Source organism: Marmota marmota, unplaced genomic scaffold, assembly GCF_001458135.2.
Source record: "Marmota marmota marmota unplaced genomic scaffold, marMar, whole genome shotgun sequence".
NCBI classification, from domain to species: Eukaryota; Metazoa; Chordata; class Mammalia; order Rodentia; family Sciuridae; genus Marmota; species Marmota marmota.
In genome coordinates this window covers 1017987-1041297 of record NW_025999962.1, presented here as the reverse complement: position 1 = coordinate 1041297, position 23311 = coordinate 1017987, and positions in this window count along the sequence as shown.

Below are 23311 nucleotides of genomic sequence, written 5' to 3'. Positions count from 1 at the left end.
CACAGAGAGGACACTGCGGGACGCTGGCTGCCTCCTGGGGAAGTATCACAGGCAGGAGCCCAGTCCTGACTCCGCCGGTGACCTGCAGCAGGTGACCAGCAGAAGGACACGGGCCTCTCGTGCCAACTCTCTCCCCTCCAGCGAGCACTGGGCAATCACAGCACAGGACACTGCACCTGGCCCTGGAAACAGCTCAGACCGTGGGCACCACCAGCCCCGTCTTGAAGACCAAGATGCAGACTGGAGGTAAAGTTCAAGGTCAGGCCAAGTTCTCTTCTTTAGCAGGGACACTGCAAACCTACTTCACCAGCCCTGGAAGTCCTTGTCCCTTCTGCTCACCCAGCTCAGATGAACATGAAGAGCAGAGAGTCCCGGGACCCTCTGAAAATCCCAAGAGAATTCAAGCTGTTTGGCTGGTTCAAATGGCAATGTTGGAGTCACCCGTAGACAATCAGAAATGGGGGACCTGGAGGAAAATTAGCATCAGAAACCAGGATTTGGGGGATTAATAGCAACTTGGGGTGGGAGAAGGCGCAGGGGACAAGGTGTGGCCCCAGCATGGTGTGCGAGCTGGCCTGGGGTTTCCACACAGTGAGGGGCTTGAGAAGTGGGCTAGAAACAAGGCAGGACCCACCTGCCTAGGGAGGGGTCAGGACCCCATCCGCTCTAGCTGGTGCTCCAGGGAGAAGAAGAAATGCTGGTCGCTGTGCCCTCCGTCAGAGTCCATTTTCTGTTGCTGCAACAAAATACCCAGGGCTGGTACTTGATAGAGTAAGGAGGTTTGTTTGGCTGCTGATATGCATGTAAGTCTCCAGCAGATACTGGAGGGCAGCTGGGACCACTGCAATGCTCTAGAGACTCGGCCAATCTCAGGGGCTTCTCCCAGGCACAGGGAAGGACAGCCTTGAAGGCTCGTGTAGTTGCTTCAATATTTATGAGAATTGGCAGGACCACAAAGAGGAAGCTGCGGACCTGTCCCTGTTGCAGGGGATTGTGGCACACCTTCCCAGCAGTGATGGGTGGGCAGACAGGGAGCTGAGGTGGAGCACAGCTGGCCAGCAAATAAGCCCCAGGGGAGGCCCAGACCTTCCACGCACCTGCCAGACAGCACACAGCAGCCTGACACGCCGAGCCCCACAAACCTGGCTGTCACTAGGCCATCCTAGCACCAGCAGCCTTGGCATCCACGGCTTCTGGCCCCCTTGGCCTCGCTGCCCTCCCTTTCCTCTTCCCTCCACTTTCCACTCATCCCCTCCCCCTTTCCCTCCCCCGTCTCCTCTCCTCTCTCCAATACCATTTACAGTTTACTCCAAGAATCATTCACATGGGTGTTTTAAATTTTGTTAATGTCACCTGCCACATCAACATATTCAAGTGAAAAACAAATAATTACACAAACAAACGCATTTGAGTAACTTAACACATATTTTGACATCCCTTGTGATCAAATGTGAGAACCAAAACAATTTTTTCAGCGCTGGGAATTGAACCCAGGGCCTTGCCCACACTACTAGGCAAGCCCTCTATGGCCGAGCCTCACGCCGGAGCCCCATGAAATGCGTCTGACCAAAATAAGCACCATCCCATCAGCCAGGCTCCAGACAAACTGACTGACTGTGCAAGGTCCTTCACACTAAGGAATTCAACGCAGGGGTTGTGTATTCATGCTTGTAAAGTGTAAAGAAATGTTTTTACTTTTAAAACGAGGTAGTTCATATAGAATGTATTCTAGGGGCAGTTGCCACCCGGGGCTGAAATAATCCAAATTATTAATAAATAAAGGAAGCAGAAGCCAGGCATGGTGGCGCACGCCTGTCATCCCCACAGCTCGGGAGGCTGAGGCAGGAGGATCACAAGTTCAAAGCCAGCCTCAGCAACAGTGAGGTGCTAAGCAACTCAGTGAGACCCTGTTTCTAAATAAAATACAAAATAGATTTGTGGTCGAGTGCCCCTGAGTTCAATCCCTAGTACTAAAAACAAATGAATAAATAAAGGAAGGAAGCAGAAACTATCTCAGAGCTGGGGACAAAGAGGGAAGTCGCAGAGCTACCAGAAACCAGCAGAGTCCTGAAACCCTCACAAACACACACACGCGCACACACACGGCAGCTGAGCAGCACTCGGAGCTGGCACTGGGGCCAGCGTGTGAGGCAGGCACTGTCTGTGCCCCCCAGTGATGGCAGCCGGGGGACGTGCCCTGGAGCTGGAGTTCCAGGAGTCGGAGGCTGAGCTCGAGGCCAGCTTCCCTCGGCTGCAGGCCAGGTACCGGCAGGGCTGGACAAGAGGAGGTCCCCTCCCCTCTGCCTGCCGCTCTCCCAGCAGAGCAGCCCACTCGCAGAAGCTGATTTGAAGCCAGCTGGAAAGAGATTCTGGAAAATTCAATTTACAGAGTTCAGCCCCAGAATCCCAGGGCAGGACGCAGGGCAGTGGGCTCACAGGAGGGAGAGGCACACCTGGCACAGGGGGCCGCCGAATCCTGCAGGCCAGCCGTGCCCAAGGCCCAGGCGAGCAGAGCCCTGGGCAAGGTGGAAAGGCACGGCAAAGTCCTGAGGGGTCCCTGTGTGGTGCCCAGACAGCTGCGCAGGACAAGGAGGACCACAGGAGGAGGAAGGGAGAGAGATCATAGTGTGGAGCTGTGGTGGTTGTCTGCACAGAGGCCCTGGTGCAGTCTACAAAATGCTATTAAAATTAGTGTGTGTTCAGTAAGGAACTAGATACATCCGTAAATATAAGACCAGCAAGGCAGTGGGCTGCCCTGTGTAAAAACAGCAACACATAGAATGTAGCTTTTGAAGATATTTATAACAGTGAAATAAAGTACATAGGAACAAATCTAATAAAATACGTGGGGAACCTCACGTGAAGAAAATCACCCGTCCTTATTGCAGAATAGGAACGTATCCAAAGGCCCCACTCAAGGGAGGAGGACTCGGGACTCCATGATGTCAAACCTCCCTAAGGGAGTGGTGGCTTCAGTGGAACACCACCCCCAGTCTTTGTGCAGACTGCTGTGAGGATTCGAGCCTTCGTCCAGGGAGCAAGGCACCCAGAGCAGCCATGACCTCCGAGGACAGCCCTGGACTCATCAGTCGCTGTGTCAGCCTTTCCACTGCTGAGACTGGGGGATCTGACCCCCACACTGTAGGGGGGAAAGGTCTATTCGAGGGCTCGCGGTTTCAGAGGTCTTAGTCCAGAGAAGGCCGGCTCCAGTCCTCGGGGCTCGAGGTGAGGCTGGACATCATGGCGGGAGAGGGTGGCGGAGGACAGCAGCTCACATCACGGTGCTCAGGAAGCAGAGAGACTCCAGCGCCAAGTGCAAAATATCCACCCCATGCCATGCCCCCAGTGACCACTTCTTCCAGCCACACCCCCTGCCTCCAGAGACCACCCAGGTCATCCCATCCGGGATTAATTTACTGATTGGGTTGAGACTCTCACAATCCAATCATTTCTCCTCTGAACCTCTTGCATGTCCCCCACGTGAGCTTTGGGGGGACACCTCACATCCAGACCATAACAGTCCCCCTTCAAGGGACTGATGGACAGAACAGGGAGCCCACAGTATGCAGTGTTGGGATGGCGCTGATCTCCGCAGAGCAAGGCAGAGACACCGACTATCAAGAAGGGGGTGGAGACATCTGCTTACCTGTGCAGACCAAAAAATAAATAAATAAAATAGAATCCATGATTTACAATGTTAAAAGCATCCATTGTAGGTTGCATGAAGAATCTTAAAAGGCACATCTGTAAACATCTTTATAACGCTTCCCGGTACTCCCTCCTCCCATTGCTTAAAGACGCAGTAGCATTAAGACAGCATTTTAGAAGTAAAACATTTTGCTTATGAAGTGCTGTGATTAGAAGGTAAGAGCAGGGCTGGGGATGCGGCTCAAGCGGTAGCGTGCTCGCCTGGCAGGCGTGCGGCCCGGGTTCCATCCTCAGCACCACATACAAAGATGTTGTGTCCGCCGATAACTAAAAAGTAAATATTAAAATTCTCTCTCTCTCTCCCTCTCTCTCACTCTCTCTTTTAAAAAAAAAGAAGGTAAGAGCAAAGCCACAGGGCAGTAAGGTGCCTAGGCTGCATCTAACTTCAGAAGCACAAGCATCCCAAGCAGCAAACTCCTCTAAATCCACAAGAAAAAGACGCGCCGGTGGGTGGAAAGTGGGGACGGTCCAGGAAACTCAAGTGCCGGGAAGGACACATCAGCAGCTGGCCAGTGCTCACAGGGCCCACACTGCCATCCAGAGAGAGGCAAGTCAAGACGCCCTCAATCGTGTCCCCCTGTCGGCATGATAAGAGCTAAAAGGCAGCGGTCGCCATCGCTAGGAGGGTGTCACCGATGGCAGGCACAGCACCTGCTGTCCACCCTCCTGCTGCTGGCCCCCCTTCACCACACTGCGTCCGGCGCTCTGCAGCTCTCAGCGTGATGGGTGGTGGGTGATGTGTAGTGTTTGGAACAAGCACGGAACGAGGGAGGTGAACGGAAGCCGTGCCGTGGCCGGGTTTCTGCTGCGTCCCGCCACAGGTGAGAAAGGCCAGGCCACACTGGTGCTGGACAGTCCAGGCTGCACCTAGAGCAAGGTGGTGCCACTGACTAAGGGGCACCTGTCCAGAGGAGTGGCCACAGAAGTGTCCCCCAGGCTCCCCATGAGGGAGCCAGCAGCGACCTGGGAGGACAGAGGCTCCTGGCCGTCCCAGCTACGCAGGTCGGTGCTGCTGCTGGGGCTGCAGGGCTGGGACCGAGGTGTCTGTAGGTGGCTGGGACCCTCCTGGAGGCCGCAGGGGAACCTGTCCCCTGCCTCTCCCTGCTCCTAGCAGCCGCCTGATGCCCTGCTCACAACTGCTTCCTGCATCCTGGAAGCCAGAACAGCATGTGGAGCCTGTCCCACACCCGGGCAGTGTCCCCGTCCCTCTCCTGTGTCCTCTTCCTCTTCCCAGGGGCCTATGATTCCCCAGCCCATCAGATGAACCACCTTACTTTCAGTTGGTGGCCGCAGCCTTTGTGAACTTGCCCTTTACCAAGTCAAGTCACAAGTTCAGAGGTGTCCAGGGTCAGGACATGGGCACCCTGGGCATGGGGGATTGTGGTTTTGTCCACCACCAGGGGCTGCACCCCAGCCGTCTCCCTGCCATCCTGGGTTTCTGGGACGCACCACCCAACCCCCCAGAGGCCTCTGGTGATGGTGGGGCTGGGACCTGCCGGGAGCCGGGTGCAAGCTCAGGAACCTCTTAGGGACAGTGGGACCCATGACCACCACAGAGGAGCCAGGAGGCCTGTCAGTCACACTCTGAAGCCCACGCAGCTGCGCATGTAAACTGCAGACCCATCGGCACTGACCCCTGGCCCACCACTTGGGGCTATGGGGGGTCGGGGTCCCCAGGGAAGAATGGAGCTGCCCAGCCAGCAGGGGCGCCCCCAGGCTGTGGGAGCAGGGGGAGAGGAAGCAGCGCAGGCCAAGGTGGGGTGCGTGGGTGCCGAGGGGCGGGGAAGCAGGCCTGCCTTCCTTCAACACAGCTGCCTGCAGAGCGCAGGGCCTCATTCACACCTGCTGTGCCACCCCCCTGGGCTGCAGCACCCACGGGGATCATCTAACGCCAGACCCCGGCCCCATCCCGGCCAGCACCCAGCTGCTGCAGGCAGGCCTCTCCAGAGCAAGCCAGGACCACACGACTACTGAGTCCAGTGAGTGCCCAGGTGCCCTCTGCCATCTCCTTCCCATACTGGCTCAGAATTCTTCCCAATGGGTGCAACCGCATGGAGAGAGCTTGGGTCCTGCTCTTCTTCTTCCGGGAAGCCTCTCCCTGCCCAGCATACCGTGATGAGACCACAGTCAAGGTCACCAACCTGTGCCCCGTTTTCTCCATATACAAAGCAGGAGCTGTACGAGGAAGCCAGAGGCCCCTCAGCTCTGACGTGGCAGACCACGCCCTTCTTGGACAGTCACTGTCAGGCTCTGCACGGTGTTAGTCAGTTTTCATTGCTGACCTCCTCAGCTGCCCGACATGAACGACTTCAAGGAGGAAGGTTGATTTGGGCTCATGGTTCCAGAGATTTCAGTCCATGGTCAGCTGGCTCCATTGTTTTGGGCTTCAGGCAAGGCAGAGCAAGAAGGGGCTGGGGACAAGATGTAGTCCCCAAGGGCCCGCCCTCAAGGACCGACTCCCTTCAACTCCAGGAAACTCAAGTGCCGGGAAGGACACATCAGCAGTTCCCACCACTCTATGGTGGAGACGAGGAACCTATCAGTGAACATCATGGCTATGGACCTATCCCTGGGTCAGTCCCCTGGTGCCGGTGGAGCCCTCAGGGCCAGTGGCTTCCCACCTCGGAACATGGCTGCAGTGGGGACAAGCCTTCAACACGAGTTTCTGGGGTCATTCCAGCTCTAACCTAAGAGGCCCTTCCTCTCACGGGGAGGTCTGTGGACTTGCAGCGTCAGCACCACAGGGCAGAGCGCTGGCTGTGCCCATCGCGGTCCCCAGTCTGGACCGCTGAGCAGGAAGGGCCATCAGCAGCAGCCCAGGTGGTCCCCGTGGGTGCCCAGAGGCTCCATGAGAAGCACCCGGAGCCAGCTGGGAAGACTCCTGCCGCCCGGCTGGGCTGACTCTGCTCCCAGGACGGGTCCCGGTCACTTGCTAGAGCTTCCAGAACCCCACGCCTCAGACAAGATAGCCTCACTGCCTCCCCGTTCTGGAGGCTGAGGTCCCAGTGGGGGCAGGGTTGGTCCTTCTAAGTAGGGGTCTGTCCCAGGCCTCGTGGGCTCTTCTTCCCAGGTCTCTTCCCAGTACACCAGCCATACTGACCCAGGGGACTCCCCTGCCCCCAGATGACCTCGCCCTCCCTGATGACCTCTGCCTTTTCCACCAAGCTCACGTTCTTAGCACTGGGGTGAGGGCTGCAGACATGCATCTCAGTGGGACAGGGCTCAACCTCTCTCTGGACCTAGGCGTGGTCTTAGTGCCCGTCCCCTTGGACTCTGAAGCACCGCTGGACTCAACAGCTCCGGTTCTGGAGAGCCCAGTGCATGGGAGAGATGGGCATGGGTGCAGGGGCTGCCTGGTCAGGGCCTGTCTCTAGGGTCTGACTGCAGCTTCTCCTCCTGAGGGGGCAGCTGGGGCTAGGACACCTCACTTCCCAGCCAGCCCCCAGGACATAAGCTGGGTTCCTGAGGGGCCACTGTGCCTGCTGCCAGTGTCCGTGATGCAGTGGCCACCCCTGAGCTCTGGACTCTGGCGGGCTCCACAGGGGTTTCGTGGCCTTCCTTGGGAGGTGCCTGGCCAGTGGCTGCGCCTCTGCCCGACTGCAGGTCCCCAACCTGCCCTCGTTGTCAACTTCCTGGCCCAGACACTGCTCGTTTTTAACCTGGATCTTCTGGAAGAGGATGGTGTGTGCCGGACGTCATCTCCCCCATCAAGGGCAGCTGTCCTTGAGGCCGTGGCTGGCTGGGCGTGGGGGACCAGGAACCTGGAGTCTGTGTATCCAGTCACCTGGCACCTGTATGCCCTGGTCATCATGGGAGGGGACTGCCTGGTTCTGGCTGTGAGGACCCTGCCAGGGTCTCACAAACTCCCCTCCCCCTTCAGGAAATAAGGTCCCCTGCCTCCCCGCTCCTGCTCCCCCTGCGGGTCTTTGTCCCCTAATCTCTCAGGCACCATACTCAAAATTCAGGTTTATTCGTCTGTCCTCCCTCAATGCCATCGGTGGTCAAACGCAATCAGCTCTTTGAGCTAGAATATTCTGTCAGCCCTGGGGCAAAATTTATAGTTCAACAATTGCCAGAGACTTGCGCACGGCGTATCTGTAATCTAGACAAGAACCTTTCGGGTAAATAAGTCATGCTTCCAAATCACATTATTTAAAACCTTTCAAATCCCAGGCTCCAGTGAGGAGTGCCCGGCCTGGAGCTCCCCAAAGCAGGGAGGCGACTGCGGGAAGAAGGGAGGGAGGGAGCTCCTGCCTGAGCGGGATCATTTTATAGAACAAAGAAGGACAGGACCCATTACAGAAGATCCTTATCTAATCGCAGCAGCAGGCCCTGCAGGACCAGCCTGATAATGTGCAGGCTTTCCATGCATTGTGGAGTGTGCGCTCAGAGGGGCCGCTGCGCGGCTCCAGAATAATAGTCCATAATTGAGATCTTCCATTAAGGGAAGGCCTCCCCCAGGTGGTCTCCCGTGGGGTCTGGCTGCTCTGCTCTGGGATTCCTTAGGGCCCGTGGGCGCACAGAGCCTCCAACCTGGGGGGAAGGGCTTGAGAACCAGCGGGTGTGGGGATGTGCTGCCTGGCTTTGCTTAAGGGCACCGTGCCCCGACTGTCCTGGGACACTTCTTGGGAGTCACTGTCCCCTCCTGTCTGGAGCAGAGGGGAAGGAATTGGGCACAGGGGGAGTAGTGGGCAGGCCCAGGAGCAGACGTGGGGCTGCAGCCCGACACTGGTGTTTGAACTGGACCTCCTCAGCTGCCCTCAAGAGCCACCACCGAGACCCCTGTGACTGCCTGTCACTCTGTGAAGCCGGGACTGGGCCCAGAAGGCCAGCCTGATTGTCGGGACTCCCCAGACTCTCGATGGCAAGACCTGGCTTGTCGACGGCCAAACGGAGGGTGTCCTCCTCCTCCACACCTGCCGCCAGGCTGCCCTGCAGGTGAGCGAGGCCGAGGGAGCCTGGCCACAGCGTCTCCACAAGGGCCACGAGGAGGGCCCCAGGCTCGTCTCCGGCACCTGTGTGTGGGCAGTGCTGGCAGATTCTCCCCGGTTTGATTCCCGGATGGAAACTTTGTGTGTCACTTCTCCCCAGACAGGGCCAGGAGCAGCCGGGCCCCTCCATGGCCAGGTCCCACACGCTGGCCTCACTGGCCAGCTAGCGGCTACTGTCACTTGTGCCCAGCAGCTGAACCAAGACCGGCAGCTGATTTCCCAGGACATTAGGAAGCTATCTCAGAGTGATCCCTCTGCGCCAAGGCAGACACAGGGCGTGAACTTAGAGGTCACACAGACGAAGTCCACCCTCAGAGCATCGCCAACGGGGCCACACACCCCCCCACCATTCCCTTGTGTGTAGTGGGCAGCCATGGGGGTCTGTGGAAACCTCCCCTCCAGCCCCAGCCTGACATGGGGGTCAGGGCGGGGAGTGGCTGGGAGGGGCCCTTCCCAGGCGTTGACCCCACTGGGCCGCCAAAGGCCTGAGCCAGGCCAGCAGCAGCCCTTGCAGAAGCCCCCAGGGAACCCCTCCACCCGAGCCTCCTGGCCCCGTCTCCTGCCTCCCGGGCAGGCCCCACCCCTGCAGAGGAAGGGAGCGTGTCCTTCCTCCTCCTGCGCTGGACCTCATCATCCAGGAAATGATGCCGTGCCCGCCACTTTCAGAACATGGAACAGTGGCACGGGAGGGAGCAATGCCACTGGGCACAGCAGGGCCCCTCGCCCTGGTCCAGGTCCACCCTCCGCCTCCATCCACGCAGCTGGCCCTCCGCACCCGTGGGTTCCACCTCTGTGGATCCACCAAGCGCAGGTGGAAATCCTGCCAGGTCTGCACCACACAGGCAAGGCTTGTCTGGCCGTGTGTGCCCGGGGTCACAGTGCCACGGTGTCACAGCATCTGAGGGGGTGGGCCCCGTCCTGGCCTCTGCCTTCCTCCCCTGCAGCACAGCCAGCCCAGCCAGCCCAGGCCTTCGCCTGATGCTCCAGCCCCCTCCCCAGGCCTCCCTTCTACTCTGCTCAACCAAATCGGCCTCCAAGGTTCAAAGATGACCAATGCCAGTCAGCAGCCTTGCCTGCGCCCACGGTCCCCAGAACACGCCCTAGCCTTGTGGGCTTCTACACCCCTTCTCACATCTCAGGAGGAGCTCCCCTGAGCCCCGCGAGCATCTCCACCCAGTGGCTGGCAGGCACGCCTGGCAGGCTGGTCAGATTCCAGACGTAGGTGACAACCAGCGAGAACGCCCTGGCTCAGGGCCGCCGGAGCCGAGCGCCCAGTGCTCCCCACAGCCTCCCTTCCCCCTCCTCCCCCACAGGGCTTCACTTTACAGGATCAGCCTCCCCCTTGAGTCCCGGGGGACACGTCCCTCACTGCCGGATGACCAGCCTTGGTCGCTGAGTGCCCAGGTTCGGGGCGGAGGCTCTCCCCGCGGTGTTGGCTTTAGGTGAAGCTCCTACAAAAGGCTCTTCACACAGACTCAACACTGGGCAAGGTGGGACGTGGAGAGCAGCCCGGGAAACTGGTTGCCACGGAGAAGGCCACCAAGGTCCCACTCTGATGACCTCTGTGCTCAGGAGCCACCCCTCTCCAGGGCACCCGACTCACCTCCCACTGCACCAGCCAGGTGCCGAGCCACCTGCACAACACCTCGGAGCGTCCCACTTTTTGGGAACTTGAGGCCCCCTGAAGCCCAGGGAGGCTCTGTGGGAACAGGACATGTCTCTCTGCCATGAACCAGAAGTGTATTCACTGAGTCTGTGGGAGCTTGGGAAGCCTGTGACCATTGATCTCGGTCCCCTCCGGCTCTTGTGGCATTTGCATTTTTATTGCGTCTTGACAGTGACTTGGAAATTGCGCATGGAGCAGGTGGGCGGTGGCAGACAGTACAATTCACGCCACACGAGGTGCGGAATCGCAAGGGCACTTTCCATATCCGTGTTCTCACCTGTAGCTGGAAGATTCAGGAAATGCAAATGTGATTTTATTAAAATTCCTATCAATTAGAAGTAAACAAGACTTATCCCCAAATGCCTGGTCGGGGTGAATTCTGCTCTGCTTAAGAGAAAAGCCTGAGCCTTCTCAGGGAGAGGAGTGCCAGTTCAGGGAATCAGAACTGAAGAGTCCTCCACCTGAAATTCCCCCCCTTGTAGGCTGGAGAGGAGCCACCAGAGAAAGCAAGGAAACAGCACCCCAGAAACAGCACCCCAGAAACAGCACCCAGAAACAGCACCCAGAAACAGCACCCCAGAAACAGCACCCAGAAACAGCACCCATCTCCATTGTAACTGTGACTGTGCTTAAGAGTCTGCATTCAGCCAAGCCTGCCCCTTGGCCCAGTAGTCCTGGGAAAGGTAGGAGACAGTGGCCTTGGGTGGCAATGAAGAAACCAGCACAGGCACTCAGTGAGTTGACCTTGGAAGCCATCCTCCTGAAGGAAGGCTGTGCCCATCCCCAACGCTGGGCAGACACAGCCAGCACCCACCACGTCCACATCTTCTTCCCTCCCAGCGCCTGCAGCTGGGCTGCACACGGTGCAGGTTGGAGCCATAAGCTGCACCTTGAGGGGACCATGTGCTTCTCAGTGAGAGGCAAGTCCCCTTCCCTACTGTGACTTATGAAGGCTGTGCTCCAGAGAGTCCAGCCGCCCTGGGCCCTGGGCAGTGGTGTGGACCACGGGCCCCGCCGACTTCGGCAGGACCCGCAGCATGAGCAAGCAGAACGTCGGCACGTGCGTGTGAGCCCTTAGGTCTGAGGCTCCTTGTCACCGCAGCAGAACTCAGCTCACCCTGGTCACCGTGTCCCTTTTATTCCCACCTGGACTCACCAGGTGGCACTCCCTTCCCTGGCCCCTGCCATGTGCAGAGAAATCTGGGGTAGAGAGCAGGGGGAGGAGGAGGCATGCCCGTGTGCCCCTCCCTGGACCCTTGCCCTGGACATCACTCTTAGACATGGACTATCGACTGGAGACACTGGAAAGCCAGGCTCCTGCCCCCACGTGTGTCAAGCCGCCTGGCCTTCCATCTTCCACTGGCCGGGGCTACTGCCTCGGAGGCTCTCAGAACTGTGTTTTAAGAACATAGGTCAGTTATTGGGCAGGATGCCCTCCAGCGTTTGATATTCAACGTTCTCACCCAGTCGAGGTGTTTCTGGCCGAAGCTCCAAATAAAGGATGCTTTTCCTTCTGGGGCGACACATCCACAGTCCACGGTGTCTGTCTGTCCCAAGGTGATGCTGATTGTACGCACTTGGTTGAACAGTCGCTGGTTCTGTGCTGGGTACTAACCATCTCTGGTTTTGAAATTACCGAGTCATTTGTGAGAAGGTTCTTAGATCACATGGATCTCCTGCTCCTCAACAAATACCCCTTCCCAGGTTTTAACCGTTGACCGCCCTGGCCTCATCGAGTGCTGGGGGAGAATCTTTGTTCTTTGGATGCTTCCTAGTAGGCACGTACTTCCCAGGAAGCCCCCCTCTCCTCTACTCATTACCTGTGGTGCTGGTCCGCTTTCCTTGCTGTAACAACCCCAACATAATCAACTTATAAAGAGTAAAGACCTACTTTGGCTTGTGGTTTTTGAAAGGCTCCTTCCCGTCACTGACTGGCCCCACTGCCTCTGAGCCTGTGGTGGAGCCTCAGATCGTGGTCAGGGGTGCAGAGGCCAGACTGCTGCTCACCTTACTGCCAAAGAGCAGAAAGCTAGAAGAGGAAGAGACTGGGGTCCCACAATCCCCAGTGGCTCCACTTAAAGTTCCACAGCCCCTTGATGGGGCCTCCAAGGGCCTCCAAAACGTGGGTCTGCAGGGGACATTCAGGGTCCACGCTGCTATGCTTATTCCCTAAGGGGACCCCTAGTCTGTGTGTCTATTTCCGGTGTGGGCTGTGGGTTCTCGATTTATGGGTCGGGGTACCCCGTTACTGGCCGGCACCGGCGGCCCACTTATCCTGGACTCCGCCGTCGGCTCTCGCTGGAGCTGGCTTCTCTGCCCTTTGACCAGTCCACAGGTTTCTGTGAGAGTGTCCCCACCTCTGGCGCAGTGTGATGGTGGAGGCTCCGTGTGCAGCTTCCCGCCACAGGTCCTGGGCTGCCATTCCCAGCGAGGGGCCCTGTCCTCCTGGAGAGGAGAGGCAGCCACCACGGGGAGCCGGGCAGACGCTCAGGGCAGAGCAGCTGGAGAGAGCTGAGCCCCACGCGGAATCCTGGCTGGGTGCTCTGCAGATGGCGGAGAGGTTAGAATGAGGCGCGGGGGCTGCAGGGTCCCCTGGAGGTGCTTAGGTGATGCCCAGGTGGTGATTACCAAGGGCCCGAGCTGGCCAGGTGGGTCCCTGTGACTCAGTGCTCCCTATCAGCACACGGCCCCTGCTGTCACTCACTGCTCCCGGTGGCTCCTGAGCAGGGAGCAGTGGTGCATCGGGTGGGAGCTGACGGCCACCCACCGTAAGGGCAGGGTCGAGGCCATCACGGGGGACTCGGAGGAAAGTGAGGGCCTGCCTCCCTGCCTCCGCCCCTGCTCTCTCTCCCTTTCCTTTTCCTGTCCACGTGGTAAGTGTGGACCTTGGTTTGGACCCTGGCTCAGCACCAACCAGCGTGGTCTCAGGCTGCTGGTTCCTGGTCAGTTTCTCCCTTGGTGAGGTGAGGGCACCGTGCCAGCCCCTGAGTGCAGGAGGAGTGAAGGCCCTGACCTCGCGCCCCACGGCCCAGGGTCCTCATTCCCAGCAGCCCAGGGAGGAGGCCGGGCAGTGCTGGCAGGAAGGCAAGGAGGCAGGCGGGAGTGAGCTTCCTGCTGGGCAGAGACAACTGGCTTCATAAGATTGTGCCTTTCAGCAACATAAACTTTTCCAGGAAATGTGCTTATATCCACAGAATGTATCGAATGGAATAAAACTATCTAAACAAGCGTGACTCAAAAGCTGGCTTCTGACTTAAGCAAATGGATTTCAGTTCGCAGTTTGCAAATTCTTCCCTGGAGTTAAATTCTGCAGTCACTCTGCACAGTTCTGCTCTTAGAATAGTTTTCAAAGAGAGAAAAATGCCTCAAGCAAGAATTCTCAATTCCACAGTCTCCTCCTTTGCTCACCCTCAGCCCAGCTCCCCCGACAGGGATCAGGTGTTCGTCCCACCATCTCCCTCATCCCGGGACATCCGGCCTCCTCTTGGGGGGACGCAGAGGTTCCTGGGCTTCTCCAGGGCAGAAGGAAGCGCCGGGAGACCCTGAGCTGCACAGAGGTGAGGCCTGAGGGTGCGACCTGCGGGCCCTGTGCACATGCACGACGCCGGTACGGAGGCAGAGGCCCACCTCGGACCTGAGCTGTGGAAATGCACTCATTATGCAAAGTGCAAGCGTGTAACTGCTCCCGGAAACCACCTCAATAAACCCAGAGGACAGTGAGGCGGGGGCAGCCCTGGCGAGGACTGGCGGCCAGAGAAAGGCAAGGGAGCCCTTGGCCTTCCCAGCCTGGGAGAGCCGGACCTGCTGGGTGGGCTGGACCCGCGCCTCTCCACTGTGGCCCCTCCCACCAAACCCCTCCTCAGACCCTCGAGGGTCTCAGCCCCGTGCTTGCTGGTCCTTGGGACACTCAGAAGGGGCAGCTCCTTGGCCCCCACTGTCGGTGGTGTTGGCAGGGGTGTGAGGACCTCCCCCTGACCCGGTGCCTTCTTGTCCTCTGTTTGAGGTAAGTAGTGCTGGTTAAGCGCTCAGCAAACCCGAGCCCCTTCTACGCTGGCACAGTCCTGCCCCCTCCTGGCAGGGCCACAGGCAGCTCTCTGGCCACACTGCTGCCCGCTCCAGCCTCGGCCGTCTCCTTCCTGCTCCAAGTCTCTCTTCCTGTCCCAGGCACAGTGCTTCCCCTTCCTCCTCCTCCTGCCCCTCAGGCTCCTGTCTCCTTCCCGACCGGCTCAGTGAACATGGCTGGAGGCCACATCCCTTCTCCGCTCTCCCCCCTCTGTACCCTCTGTGTGCACAGGGGACGGGACACAAGGACCCCTGGGACACCCAGATCATGAACACTCAAGGCACAGTATTTCCTGGGACCCACACGTGCCCCTGCCCTCCGCCTCATCTCTAGATGCTCTACCACACGGAGACGTCAGTGCTGTGCACAGTCGTCACACTGCATTGTGCAGGGAATAGTGACAAGACAAAGGGCCATACAGGGTCAGCAGATCAGTTTCTCTCTCCAGATAGTTTTGATCTGCAGCTTTAAATCCATGGATATGGAAACCCACAGGTGCAGAGATATGGACTCAGGGGTGCAGAGAAATGGAACCCATGGTTCAGGGGTATGGGACCCAGGGGTACAGAGATGCGGAACACATGGGTGTAGACATAGAACCCACGGATGCAGAGATATGGAACCCAGGGGTATAGATAGATATAGAGATGGGGTGCAGAGATACAGAACCCAGGGGTGCAGAGAAATGGAACCCAGGGGTACAGACACAGGGGACCCACAGGTNTGGGGTGCAGAGAAATGGAGCCCATTGTTCAGGGCTATGGAACCCAAAGATCCAGAGATATGAAACCCAAGGGTGTAGAGATCTGGAACTTAAGGGTACAGAGATATGAAACCCATGGTGCAGAGAAATGGAACTCACAGATGCAGAGATATGAAACCCACAGGTACAGAGATATGAAACCCATGGGTGCAGAGAAATGGAACTTAAGGGTACAGAGATATGAAACCCATGGGTGCAGAGAGATAAGGAACCCACAGGTGCAGAGAAATGGAACCCAGGGGTACAGACACAGGGGACCCACAGGTAGAGTCAGCTTTGCTCATTCCTGGCCGCTCGCCAGGGGTGCGGTGGAAGCACTCTCCACCTGCAGGGCACCGAGGGCACAGCTCTTCCCTTCTGCTGCTCCTCCCCTCTGAGGGTCCAGCCTGTGCCGATCCACCCACAGGGCATCCTGGGGGGCTAGAGTGAGAAAAGACAGCAGGAGGCATGGGGAGAGAGGGTCCAGTCAGGGCAGTTCTGAGGGCTGTCCACAAGGCGTTGCACCTCCTCCAAGGCCAGCAGACTCAGGAGGGTAGGTGGAGAGTGCTTGGTGGAGGGTCCACGGAGCGTGGGAAGCTCCCTGCCGCTTGGCCTCACACCTCCACCTTCACGGCTGCACCTCCCTGGAGCTGTCCCTGGCTGACCTGACCAGCACTGCCCGGTCCAAGAGCAGCTCCCCCGAGCTTTCCCTCCTCCCCTGGGAAGACACTCCACTCATACCTTCCTGGCTCTCACACCTGCCTGGCTCTCCCACCTGCGTGGCTCTCACACCTGCGTGGCTCTCCCACCTGCCTGGTTCTCACACCTGCGTGGCTCTCACACCTGCGTGGCTCTCACACCTGCCTGGCTCCCACACCTGCCTGGCTCCCACACCTGCCTACTCAGAGTCCTGCCCAAGGCACCGGGGTCTAGAACTGGCTGTCAGGAGTCCTGGCTTCCTCTGACTCCCACTAAAGAGGTATGAGTGGTCACCATTGCTAAATAACCAAGGACGGGTGTGAAGCACTGAGAGTGAGTCGGGGGCCAGCCACAGGACTCTGGGCTTTGCAGCTGGGAACCTGGCTTGTACTCTGCCAGGGGAGGGGCTGGCAGAGCGCTTGGGGCTCAGCTGGGACAGGGCACCTGACCACAGCTCCCAGGGCCCCGGGGCAGGCAGGTGCACAAGTCGCTGCAAAGGCGGGCGTCCATCCTGTGGGTTAGGGGAAACACGCATGGAGATAGATGGTGGTGATCAGTGCACAGGCAAATAGCCAAGAAATAAGCATGGAAGCAACACATGTGACACCAACAGGCACCCGTGCTGCCCCTCACCAGCCAGGGCCTGGGCCACCCCTTCACTCTCCAGCCACCGGAGCGATCTGGAGAGGGGGTCTGGCTTTCCTGAGGAAGGATAATGCTCTGGGGGCCGGCCGGGGGAGCCAGGGCCACGGCTGCTCTGGAGTCGCAGGAGGGCTGTGGAAGGAGCTGATGTGGATTTTAGAGGTCAAAGGACACATCCGGACCCTCCCCTGGCTGTGCTCCTGCCTCCCACAGAGGACAGAGGGAGCCCAGCAGTGCCATCAGTCCCACAGGGCTCCCACCACCTTCCCTGTCAAGGACAAGCCACCAGCCCCGCCCTTCAGCCCTCATCAGCACCTCCAGAGTTGGGAGCTGGAGATGCCCGCGGGCACCGTGGACTCCAGAACCTAGCACACCAGGGCCTCGCCATCCACGAGCGGCGGCTCAGCGGCTTCACTGAAGGCAAAACATCTTCGGGGAACACAGGTCAATTTGCAAAGGAGCCTGGCCAGGGAGCTGACATCACGGATTTGCTGACTTCTCTCGGGCTGCAAGCCTGCAGTACCCTCCACCCACGGCTCATGACGCTTAGCATCTGCGGCTGTGGCAAAGGGTGCAGGCCATATTCATGCTCGCTGTGGGCGGGCAAAAGCCAGACCCCTCCAAGTTCCCCCACTTTGCCCCCACAGCAGCTGCGTGGGGGACCCTGAGGCTAATGGCCCCAGGGGCTTGGCAGGACACAGAGTGGTTGCTCCTGTCGGCTGTCTCCTCACCCCAGCTCCCTCTCACCCTGGAGGTGGCATAGCCTCTGTCCAGTGGGGGCACCAGCCTCCCCAGATGGACTGCCCAAGGGGGATGGTGTGGTGTCCCTCTGAGGAGCCAGCAGGTTCCCAGGACATTGCAGAAATTCAAGGTGGGACGGGGAGACAGGAATTCTATTCAGAACCCTGAGTCTTTCTCCCATAGGCTGAAACAGAGTGGGCTCTGGGTCAGCCCCTGGAGAGGTGAGCATGAGCCAGGAAGTGGGGGTCGTGTTTGAGGCACCCAGCAGGCAGCATGGCTGGAACCCCTTGCTGCCCCTTCCTGACAGCTGGAGAGGAGACTGGCCCCCGCTACAGCCCAGCCCACTATTCCCTTCCAACACGTCCATGGGATGGTCTCAAGGCCAGGTCCTGGGACGAGCCCTAGAGACAGCCCCAGGGGGAGGGGAGGAGGCCCACAAAGGGACAGTTGCACCTGCAGCCTCCTGACCTGGTCGGCCCAGCGGACGCCCATGGCTGTCCCAGGTTACAAGTCTAAGCCCAGGGGTGCTGGAATCCGGAGTGGGGCTCTCGTGTTGCTGGCTGTGCACTCGAGGGGCCCACGTGGCACAGAGGTCCTGTGGCCAGTGCAGATCTGGGCAGGTGCTGCAGAATGATCCGCCTGGCCCAGGGCTGCAAGCTCTGAGAACGCCTGGCAGCAGCGGCCCTGCCGCGCCTCCGTCCCCCATTTCTCTCTGTGACTCTGCCGTTTCTCAGGAAGGCAGAATCTTGCGGATGCCTCTTCTCCTGGAACCCCACACAGCCTCTGCTGCACATGGTCCCTGCCATTCAGAGCCTGCTGTTCTTCAGAAGTGGTCGGAATCACCAGGAGCACTCGGTGCCAGGCCCTTCGGTCCCAGAGCACACAGGGATCCTGTAATGCAGAGGACCCAGATGGGTGTCTGCCGTTCCTGAGGGCTCTCCCAGCACCCGTGCCTCCCACCCCTCCCAAGCCGGACACCCACACATCTGACTCTGGCTGGAAATGTTGTGTGTCGCCATGGAGACACACTCCCCCCGCCCCCACCGCCCCTCCCTGGTTTTAAGCTTAATTCTGTACAACATGCTATTCAGCTGGCAGGAGCTTTCAGATTTAAATATAGAGATTGGATTAAATTGGTGTTGAAGTGGTGTTTGAATCCATGGAGCAAGAATTGAATAAAATCTGATAATGTTAAGGAATGTAGCAGGAACTGGGGAGGGGAGCCCCGGACTGCGGGGGACACGCCCTTCCGTGTCGGCCCAGCTCAGTGGAGCTGGCTTTCAGGTCATCACATGTGTGCTAAGACGTCTTGAAGGTCAGGGATCAGTGAGGGTTTCTTAACTGGGACCTGAGTTCCGCTGCATAATGGATCTTCTGTTCCCCTGGCAGCAGGACAGTCTGAGGTAGGGTAGAAGAAAGTTTAGGCCGGTGGAGAGCAGATGTGAAGGCAGGCCAGGGGACAGGATCTTGTCTGAGGTTCTGCAGGCATACAGGCACACCATTCCAGGTCTGTGTAGACCTTAAAGTCACCATAAACTCCCCCACCTAGGAAAATGCCCTGTGCCCTGGGAATCAGCCCACACGAGAGCAAAGCAAGGGGCTGCATTTTAAGAAACTGTCCTTGGGGGCCTTTCCAGCATTACCAGCTGGCCAGATGGTGGGGACACGTCAGCCTGAGAGCCCTGAGAACCATCAGCCTGACATCATTCCCACACCCCACCCCCAAGCCCACTCCTCACCAATCTTCCTTTCAAAGAAGCCCCTGAGACCCTGGGGGCCTCTCGCTCTGGAGAGGGCCCACTGTCCCTGAAGGGTAGTCTTTGCTCCCCAAGCCAGTCTCTGTGACTCCATTGGCAGGACTGAAAGTCTTCTCTGTCACATGTCAGGATCCCACTTGTCCTGGGCTGTGTTCCCCCTCTCCAGGGACTCCTCAGGACCCTCTTCTGGTGGCCTCTCCTCTCCAGTGACATTCCTCTTTTCTGTTACCCTGAACATGGGATTGGTCTTGAGACAAACCTGACCTGGCTCTTGTGAGCCGTGCACAGCCAGGCTGTGGACGGCAGTGCAGGTGGGCCTGTCATCCCCACGAAGCCCACCGTGCCACATGCATTCCACAGCCAGGACTTGGAGAAGTGCCTGGCTGAGCCCCAGTCAGACTGGGGTCCCCAGGACCCAGAGCAGAACAAACCCTTGTGTTAAAACGTGGAGGTTCGGGTGGTTTTTGCGCAGCATGCCTGCCGTCTGGACGGAGTCTGGACAGCGCCATTCCAGGTGCTGGGCGTCGGGCTCTGGTGACTCCTGAGGAGCTGAGGGTTTCTGTGTGTGGAACACATGGGCTTCAGGCCGACCGTCCTCCCCGTGCCGCCTGCTCCAGTGTCTGTCAGCCATTGACACATGGCTCCTGCAGCATGTCCCACAGGGTCCATCTCCAGGGGACCTCAAGCTGCCACTCCACAGCTGTGGCTGGAGCACAGAGCGGGTTAGGAACTCGTTCTTCCTTATGGAGCACTTGGGATCTTTCTGCATAGGCTACTATGGCCCCTGACATGAGGGACCACGTGGGACTTAGGTGACCACAAATGACAGGTGTGACAGCAAAAGCAGAGCTTGTGTTGAATGGGGGGACGATGCACTGCCACGGGGCCAGGTGGGGATCAAGTGGGACTGCCATCCTGGGACAGGAAGGTCGCGGTTGCAACCTGGAGGTGATGGCTGGGGCCTGGGTATCAGGGCACATGTGGAAAGGGATCCCAGTCCTCGGGTGCTTCCCTCGTGGGGTCCTCCCAGCCCTCTGTCCGTCACTCAGCCAGCACCCACCACCTGACCTGCGTTCTTCCAGTAGGGCTGAGAGCCACTGCCCCTCCCACAGCGCAGCGTCCACGCACAGGATGGGCGTGCATAGATGGCGCTCCTTGCTGTGGGGCGGTTCCCCTGGCACAGGCTCAAGTGAGACTCACCTCCTCTGACACCCACCTCGGCCTTCGTCTCTTCCTGGGGACATGGGCAAGAAGGCAGGAAGAGCCCGCGTCCCACGCAGATGGGGTGGAGAGTCACCACGGGGACTGCACGGGCCTTGGGCTCGTGGGCAGATGACTTTTGTCATTTGGGATGCTGAGGGCATCTGATGTTGCGTATCTGTGATCCCATCTAATAGCTCCAACAGCCCTTCTAGGCAGATGGCGCCCTCCCACTTACGATGAAGACACGGGGCTCAGAAGGGAGGAAGCCCTGCCAAGGTCAAGGGCAGACGGGGAGGAGCAGAGCTGCCAACCCACAAAGGGAGCGGCCCCCGGCACCAGCGTGGGTCGCTTTCTTTCATGCTGCGCTCTCTTTCCTGAGAAAACAAAGAGCCTTTTCACTCGATGCCTTTTCCAAAGTGTGCAGGGGACCACCACCAACCGAGGGGTATCCTGTTGGCACCATTCTTGGAGAACAACCATTCTGGGCTGTACCAAGTATTCAGAGTCCAAATGGGCATCTCACTTGGTAAAGCACATTTGTGTAGATCCAAAATGCTCCGTCAGGATGAATGCGCTGGGCGACGTCCAGGGACAGCTAGGGACCATCTGCACAGGGAAACTCGCGCCAGCGAATGTCCTCAACATGCCTGTCAACAGCACGGCAGGAAAGCATCTCCGGTAAATCTAGTGCCGCTCAGACGCGGAGCGTTTCTCCCTTGGCCACCCGCGAGTCTGTGTGCTCTTAGCAACTTCCCAGGGAAGGTCCAGGCTCTCCAAAGCGCGCTTCGTTGCCTGGACACCTCCCACCTACAGTGATTTTTATAAGCCAAAGGTATTATCACCAAGTGCGGAGCAGGCAGCCCTGGCTGTTGCCCAGCGGAGCTGCCCACCTGTGTCAGGAAGGCAGAGCAGCGTCTTGCCAGATCCACGCTGAATTCCAAGAAGCCTCCCATGCACCTGCTCTCTTTCAGGAAGCCTGGGAAGAGGTGGCAGCCCCTGCCTCCTCGTTATCTTCAGGGCAGGACTCCACTTCCTGTCTGCAGGGGTGGAACTTCACACTACTCAGGCAGGCTTCCTGGACCCATCAGCAGCAGCACCTGGCCGTGTCCTTGGGCCCGGACCCTGGGGGCTGCTTCATACCTGGAGGCCTGGGGAGCAGAGCCTGCTAAGGAGCGCTCCTGGCGCAGCCTGGCTCCACAGCTCCAGGCTGAGTCGACCCGGGGGCTTTGTGCTGGTGGGGAGCCTGCCTGAGAGCTCCTCGGGGGGAGCATGGGGACAGAGAAGGGCTGAGAACCATGGCACTGAAGTACCTCTCAGCCAAACTCAGCTCCTGCCATCCGCACAGCCGGGTGGGCAGCTCCTCTCAAGCTCCGCGTCTCCTGGGCTGCCACATCCCACCGCCCGCTCTGCCCCTAGAGGAGAGTCAAGCCCTCCTTGAACCTGGGCTGGCCTTATGACAAGAGTGACGGAAGGCAGAGGAAGTGAACTTCTGGGGGACTCTGAGGCTGAGACAGAACCCTCTGTACCTGGGTCCCATGGCACCCCCAAAGGAGCACAGCCACCGAGCCCATGTGCACACACCAGCCCAGCCACTGCCCCAGCAGAGCTCCAGCACAGCGTCCACTCCCAGCCATGAGAGCCGCTGCCTTTGATGGGCGTCCCGGAGCATCTTTACTGCCTACGGCCCCAGTACAATGTCTGCACCTGTGTGGCAGCCCAGGGAGCCTGCTCACCGAGCCCCCAGCTGGGGTCCCTGAGGCGAGGTTTTAACTAAGTTTTGGGACAGTCTGAGCAGAGGAGAGCTTTGGGTGGAACCCTGTGTGAGACCCGTGAGACCTGGATCCAAGGCCAGCCCTGTCTGGCCAGCTGCCTCTCTGCAACCTCAGTGTCCTCACTTACCCAACGGAGGTGCTGTGGCCTCAGCCAGGGGGGCTGCAGGGAGCCTCGGAGTCCACACGGCGTGGAGTCCACACACAACGCAGCTCCTGACCTAGTCTATGGCGGACGGCAAGACACAGGCTGTGCTCCTGCAGGGCAGTGTGGACCAGGAGAGAAAAGATGGCACATCCTGGCTCTGCCCTCCTGGGTGTCTTGTCCTCTCCAGGAGCACAGGACGTGGCATTTCAGATAGGGCCAGGGATGTGGCTCAAAGCCAGTCCTAAGACGTGGGTTCCACACGGTCCCACTCCTGCCCCGCAGGGTCAGGTTCTCTGTCCATTTCTGTTTTGTTCCTCTGAGGCTGAGGAATGGAGGTCCCCCAGCTCAGCTCCTGGTGCCGGAGGCTCCCCAGTGCTGAGGGCTGTGTCCTCCACGGGCCCTCAGGAGGCCATCAGCCAGCTGTCAGTGACAGCACACGCTGAGGCAGCTCATTCTGCGGGCTGGGACCCAGGTGCGGAAGACCCCAGATCCATGCTGCACCGTGTGTGGGGAGGCAGGTATCGATTCACTTATGGTCTACACCACAGGCATGGAGTCAAGGCGGCTGGCATTTTGCACTGGGCTCACATGGTGCTCTGGGCTCTATGAAGAGCCTTCTCCTTCAGGCCAAGCAGGACAGAGACCCCAGGTCACCACTGCGGGCAGAGGAGTACCTGCTGGCCTGGTGCCACCAGGGTACCCTGTCCTTCGCTCCTCTACAACACAGACCAGGGTGGGGCTGCAGGTGTGCTGAACAGTCTGTGCACTGAGCCACGCTGGATCTGGCCAGGGCCACTGGGCATGGGCACCTTCCCTTCCCTCTGCTCAGAGGGTCTGAGGTGCAGGGGGGGGGGTGAGGCTGGGTCCCCTGGGGTGGAGGGATCCCCCACTTAAGCTTTGAAGGGTGGTTTAGAGCTCACCACAGGCCACCAGGAACGTCACCATCCACATTCAGTACAAAGGACAGCGTGAGAAGCCAGTGGAAAAGGGCCAGGGTGGGGCAGCCAGAGCAGGGGTGGAGTGGCCAGGGAGGCAGTCGCAGCTTGGCCGAGCTCACGGCCCTTCAGGGTGGACAAGCACGTCCCCTGCTAGGGGCTGCTGGCAGCCAGAGCTCAAGCAAACCGCCTTCACAGTGGCACCGCCATGGTGAGAGGCTGGCTCCCCGGCTCCGCCTAAGAGCCT